Here is a 7,001-nt window from a genome sequence, read left to right as displayed (position 1 = left end):
TCTTTAGTACTGGTCGGAGATGACGTGTCCGGCTGGCTGGTGGCAGCCGGAGCTGTTGCGTCCGACTTGTTGGACTTGCTGCACTGCTGATCCTTGGCCTCCGGAGGGTGGGGGGTACCTGCAAGAGACTCCGATGCTTAAGTTAGCACGGGTATTAAGCAGGTTTTTAGTAGAATCAGAGTATGAGTTATACCTGGGTGCTCCAGTGTATTTATAGTAGTGTGGGCCGACCTTTCTGATAAGATAAGTTAGTTATTTTTATCTTATCTTATCTTTATCTTGAGTGAAGTAAGCTTATCTTTAAGGGAACCGCCTTTATCTCTATAGGCTCGGATTGCCTTTGGATTTGGGTCGTGCTCCTCTATTTGGGCCCTTTACTGGGCTCTCCTGTTGATTTGGCCGAGCTCTTTAAAAAGAGGTTGGTCCGCTTGACCTAAAGAGGTCCGTCGCTTTGCTACTGAACATCCCGGCCTGGTCATCTCGACCCAGGGTATGAACAGTGCCCCTGTTTGAGCTCGGTCTTCTTTTTGAGGTCGAGTTCTTGACTTCGGTCCTTCTCTAGTGAAGCCGAACTCAAGCATTTTGTCGATTCTTTTGTAGAAGCTTTTGAATGTAGAACGTTTTCCTCTAAAAGCGCACGCTTTTATATCGGCGCTTTGGAAACGTGCGAGGGTTTAATGCCTTTATTAATTTTAGCATTAATTGCCCCGTTTCCTTTTGGCTTTTTATTTTGATTTTGAAAACCCAGAAACGGTTTCTCTCCTTCGCCCTTTTCGTAACTTCTTTCTCTGCTCTCTTTGCTCTCTGTCTTTTGCTTGCGCTTCTGCTTTCTTGTGTTGTGGCGCTTGTTTGGCGATTTTCTGGGCAGCTTTCGTCTCTGCGCCTCCATTTTTCTCCTCGAAGCTTCTTTCGCCTCCAGGTTAGTCCCGTTTCGTGCTTTCTTTTTGTTTTTGTCTTTGTGATGAGGTTTTGATTTTGATCCTCCTTTAGAGAAAGTTGGGATCTTCCTGTTTTCATTGTGCCCTGTTGTTGTTGAAATGTGCGTTTCTGGGAGTTTCTTCTTCTTCTGCATGATCCTTTTTTGCTTTTGCTTAATGCTTTTAGGGCTTTACATGTTCTTTGTTATTTCTGTTTGGATACCGTTTATCCAGAAGAATCCGCATCTGTTTCTTGCTTTATTTGACAGTTGCTTTGCCTGATTCTGAAAAAGTTCGCACCTTTGATGGTTTCTTCTTAGCGTACTTGATTTTTGGGAATGCTTTTGCTGGTAGACTGTAATGACTTTTGTGTTTTACTTTGGTGGAGAATGCTTGCTGTTTGAAGTCTTTTTCTTGTTTGAGAGATGCTGTAGATTTTCCTGGAAACATTGCTTTGTTACTACCTCCAAAGGATGCCCCAGGATGTCGGCTTGAGTCTTGGGGTTTTCCTTTTCTGTTTCTTTACCTATATCGTATTAATCGAGTCATTTTCTCCCTTGTCCGAGATGTTTTTGGTAACCCCATCTTCTTTTCTTATTGTAGGGTTAGTTGGCCTCATGTCTTCTCGCAATAACATTGTAGACATGTCTTCCCGAGTTCCTGAGGGGATGTCCGATTGGTTGGACTCCCTTGTCTTGCTGTGTGTTTCTGTTGTGGATGCTGAATTTTGCATAGAGATGAGGAAGTGCCATAGGATTTGTGGTAATAGTGCCCGGGAGGGAGATTATGAGCTTGTTGCTCCTGATTCTAATGAGAGAGTTTGTTTTCCGACTTCCGTCGAGGAGGAGCGTCCCTTCTTTTACGCCTATGAATACTTCTTCAGTCAGTTGAACATTACTTTTCCTTTCACTGCCTTTGAGACCGACTTGTTGTGGTCGTGTAATATTGCCCCCTCCCAGCTTCACCCAAATTCCTGGGGTTTTATTAAAATTTTTCAGTTACTCTGCCGAGAATTAGGTGTAACACCTTCTCTGACTCTCTTCCTGTACTTGTTTGTATCCGCCAAGCCTGGTGGTTCTTCGAAAAAGAAAGCTTCCTGGGTTTCCTTCAGGTCTGCCCAGGGCCATAAAGTTTTTGCTATGTATGATGAGTCCTTTAAGGACTTCAAGAATTACTTCTTTAAAGTTCGTGCCGTCGAGGGGGCCCGCCCCTTTTTTCTTGATGAAAATGATGAGCCCTCTTTCCCTCTATGTGGCAGAAGGATGTGAGAGTGTCTCGCTGATGAGCGGATAATTTATACGCTTTTTGGCATTGTTTTTAGTATGTTTTTAGTAGGGTCTAGTTACTTTTAGGGATGTTTTCATTAGTTTTTATGTTAAATTCACATTTCTGGACTTTACTATGAGTTTGTGTGTTTCTCTGTAATTTCAGGTATTTTCTGGCTGAAATTGAGGGACTTGAGCAAAAATCAGATTTAGAGGTTGAAGAAGGACTGCTGATGCTGTTGGATTCTGACCTCCCTGCACTCAAAATGGATTTTCTGGAGCTACAGAACTCAAAATGGCGCGCTTTTAATTGCGTTTGAAAGTAGACATCCAGGGCTTTCCAGAAATATATAATAGTCTATACTTTGCCCAAGTTTAGATGACGCAAACTGGCGTTCAACGCCAGCTCTCTGCCCAATTCTGGCGTCCAGCGCCAGAAACAAGTTGCAAAGTGGAGTTCAACGCCCAAACTGGCACCAAAACTGGCGTTCAACTCCAGGAATGACCTCTACACGTGTAACACTCAAGCTCAGCCCAAGCACACACAAGTGGGCCCCAGAAGTGGATTTATGCATTAATTACTTACTTCTGTAAACCCTAGTAGCTAGTTTATTATAAATAGGACTTTTTACTATTGTATTGGATATCTTTGGACGCCTGGTTCTTAGATCAGAGGGGCTGGCCATTCGGCCATGCCTGGACCTTTCACTTATGTATTTTCAACGGTAGAGTTTCTGCACTCCATAGATTAAGGTGTGGAGCTCTGCTGTTCCTCAAAGATTAATGCAAAGTACTACTGTTTTCTATTCAATTCAACTTATTCCACTTCTAAGATATTCATTCGCACTTCAACCTGAATGTGATGAACGTGACAATCATCATCATTCCCTATGAACGCGTGCCTGACAACCACTCCAGTTCTACCTTCGATTGAACGAGTATCTCTTAGATTACTAATACAGGGGACCGAGTCCGAGATATTGGGATCTTCGTGGTATAAGCTAGATTGATGGCGGCATTCATGAGAATCCGGAAAGTCTAAACCTTGTCCGTGGTATTCCGAGTAGGATTCTGGGATTGAATGACTGTGACGAGCTTCAAACTCGCGAGTGCTGGGCGTAGTGACAGACGCAAAAGGATAGTAAATCCTATTCCAGTATGATCGAGAACCTCCAGATGATTAGCCATGCAGTGACAGCGCATCGGACCATTTTCACAGGGAGGAATAGGATACAACCAACGACAAAGGTGATGCCTCCAGACGATGAGCTGTGCTGTGACAGAGCATTTGGATCATTTTCCCGAGAGAGATCGAAAGTAGCCATTGGCACCGGTGACATCCTTACATAAAGCTAACCATAGAAAGGAGTAAGATTGATTGGATGAAGATAGCAGGAAAGCAGAGGTTCAGAGGAACGAAAGCATCTCTACACGCTTATCTGAAATTCGAACCAATGAATTACATAAGTATTTCTATCCTTATTTTAGTATTATTTTCGAAAACCCCATTACTATTTTATATCTTCCTGACTGAGATTTACAAGGTGACTATAGCTTGCTTCATACCAACAATCTCCGTGGGATTCGACCCTTACTCACGTAAGGTATTACTTGGACGACCCAGTGCACTTGCTGGTTAGTTGTGCGAAGTTGTGAACCATGGTATTGGCATCATGTTTTTGGCGCCATTGTCAGGGAAATAAAGAGCAATGAATTTTACATAATCTAAGTGTAATCACAATTTCGTCCACCAAGTTTTTGGCGCTGTTGCCGGGGATTGTTCGAGTTTGGACAACTGACGGTTCATCTTGTTGCTCAGATTAGGTAATTTTATTTTTGTTTTATTTTCAAAAACTTTTCAAAAAAATCTTTCAAAAATTTCTCCTATTGTTTTCGAAAAATTTTTAAAATAAAAATGTTTTCAAAAATTTTATAATTTTCTTCAGAATTTTGAAGAATGAATTCTAGTGTTTCATGAAGCATGTTGAAGCCTGGCTGGCTGTAAAGCCATATCCAAACTCCTTTGGGATTGGTCTTCAACTAATCACCTCAATGGATGTAATTCCATTCTAAAGCTTGGCTGGCTATTAAGCCATGCCTGACCCCTTGATTGGAGCTTTAGTTTAAAGAACATAAGATTCCTAGAATTCATATTAAAAATTTTGGAATCCTTATTTTTCTTTTTCAAAATGATTTTCGAAAAAAATTAAGAGAAAATACAAAAAAAAATCATAAAATCATAAAAATAAAAAATATTTTTGTGTTTCTTGTTTGAGTCATGTGTCATGTTATAAGTTTGGTGTCAATTGCATGTTCATCTTGCATTTTTCGAAAAATTCATGCATTCATGGTGTTCTTCATGATCTTCAAGTTGTTCTTGGTAAGTCTTCTTGTTTGATCTTGATGTTTTCTTGTTTTGCATCTTTTCTTGTTTTTCATGTGCATTTTTACATTCATAGTGTCTAAACATGAAAGATTTCTAAGTTTGGTATCTTGCATATTTTCTTTGCATATAAAAATTTTCAAAAATAAGTCTTGATGTTCATCTTGACATTCAAAGTGTTCTTGGTATACATCTTGACATTCATAGCATTCTTACATGCATTCATTGTTTGATCTAAATTTTCATGCATTGCATCATTTTTAGTGTTTTTCTCTCTCATCATAAAAATTCAAAAATCAAAAAAATTATCTTCCCCTTTTTCTCTCATCAAATTCGAAAATTGAGTTGACTTTTTCAAAAAATTTAAAAAAAAATTTAAGTTGTTTCTTATGAGTCAAATCAAATTTTCAATTTGAAAATCTTATCTTTTTCAAAATCTTTTTCAAAAATCAAATCTTTTTCAAATTTCTTAGTTATTTTCGAAAATTCCAAAAATATTTTTCAAAAATATTTTTCTTATCTTTATCACATAATTTTCGAAAATAACATCATCAATTAATGTTTTGATTCAAAAAATTTCAAGTTTGTTACTTGCTTGTTAAGAAAGATTCAAACTTTAAGTTCTAGAATCATATCTTGTGATTTCTTGTGAATCAAGTCATTAATTGTAATTTTAAAAATCAAATCTTTTTCAAAACTAATTTCAATCATAGCTTTTCAAAAATATCTTCCTTATCTTATCTTTTTCAAAATATGATTTTAAAATATCTTTTCTAACTTCCTATCTCCTTATCTTTTCAAAATTGATTTTCAAAATTGTTTCAACTAACTAACTAACTAACTTTTTGTTTGTTTCTTATCTTTTTCAAAACCACCTAACTAACTCTCTCTCTCCAATTTTCGAAAATATCTCCCTCTTTTTCAAAAATTTCTTTTTTTATTTAACTAATTATTTTAATTTTTGATTTTAATTTTCGAAAATTACTAACTTTTTTTTCAAAAACTATTTTCAAAAATCACTAACTCTTTTTCAAAAATAATTTTCGAAAATCCTCTCCCTCTCTCATCTTATTCTATTTATTTATTCATCTACCAACATCTCTTACTCACATCACTCACCAAATTCGAACCCCCTCTTCTATCTGTGTTCGAATTTTCTCTTCTTTTCTTCTTCTACTAACAATAAGGAACCTCTTTACTGTGACATAGAGGATTCCTCCTCTTTTCTTTTTCTCTTCTCTTTCTTATGAGCAGGGACAAAGAAAAAGGCATTCTTGTTGAAGCTGATCCAGAACCTGAAAGGACTCTGAAGAGAAAATTAAGAGAAGCTAAATTACAACAATCCAGAGACAACCTTATTGAAAATTTCGAACAAGTAAAGGAGATGGCAGCCGAACCCAACAACAATAATGCAAGGAGAATGCTTGGTGACTTTACTGCACCTAATTCCAATTTACATGGAAGGAGCATCTCCATTCATACCATTGGAGCAAACAACTTTGAGCTGAAACCTCAGCTAGTTTCTCTGATGCAGCAGAACTGCAAGTTTCATGGACTTCCATCTGAAGATCCTTTTCAGTTCTTAACTGAATTCTTGCAGATCTGTGATACTGTTAAGACTAATGGAGTAGATCCTGAAGTCTACAGGCTCATGCTTTTCCCATTTGCTATAAGAGACAGAGCTAGAATCTGGTTGGATTCTCAACCTAAGGATAGTCTGAACTCTTGGGATAAGCTGGTCACGACTTTCTTAGCCAAGTTCTTTCCTCCTCAAAAGCTGAGCAAGCTTAGAGTGGATGTTCAAACCTTCAAACAAAAAGATGGTGAATGCCTCTATGAAGCTTAGGAAAGATACAAGCAGCTGACCAAAAAGTGTCCCTCTGACATGCTTTCAGAATGGACCATCCTAGATATATTCTATGATGGTTTATCTGAGCTATCAAAGATGTCATTGGATACTTCTGCAGGTGGATCCATTCACCTAAAGAAAACGCCTGCAGAAGCTCAAGAACTCATTGACATGGTTGCTAATAACCAGTTCATGTACACTTCTGAGAGGAATCCTGTGAATAATGGGACGCCTATGAAGAAGGGAGTTCTTGAAATTGATACTCTGAATGCCATGTTGGCTCAGAACAAAATATTGACTCAACAAGTCAATATGATTTCTCAGAGTCTGAATGGAATGCAAGCTGCATCCAATAGTACTCAAGAGGCATCTTCTGAGGAAAAAGCTTATGATCCTGAGAACCCTGCAATAGCAGAGTTAAAATACATGGGTGAACCATATGGAAACACCTACAATCCATCATGGAGAAATCACCCAAATCTCTCATGGAAGGATCAAAAGCCTCAACAAGGCTTTAATAATGGTGGAAGAAACAGGTTTAGCAATAGCAAGCCTTTTCCATCATCCACTCAGCAACAGACAGAGAA

General features: G+C 38.2%; 1 non-coding gene across 1 annotated transcript; it reads right to left on the bottom strand.

Moving 5' to 3' along the window:
* Positions 1-6,348: 6,348 nt before the first annotated feature.
* On the bottom strand, positions 6,349-6,456 carry LOC148570165 (small nucleolar RNA R71). The gene has a single exon (XR_015908735.1). It is a non-coding gene; the product is annotated as a small nucleolar RNA R71 (small nucleolar RNA).
* Positions 6,457-7,001: the final 545 nt, after the last annotated feature.

This window comes from Arachis ipaensis, chromosome B3, assembly GCF_059453495.1.
Source record: "Arachis ipaensis isolate K30076 ecotype BB chromosome B3, ASM5945349v1, whole genome shotgun sequence".
Classification (NCBI taxonomy): domain Eukaryota; kingdom Viridiplantae; phylum Streptophyta; class Magnoliopsida; order Fabales; family Fabaceae; genus Arachis; species Arachis ipaensis.
This window is presented reverse-complemented; position numbering and strand designations above follow the sequence as displayed.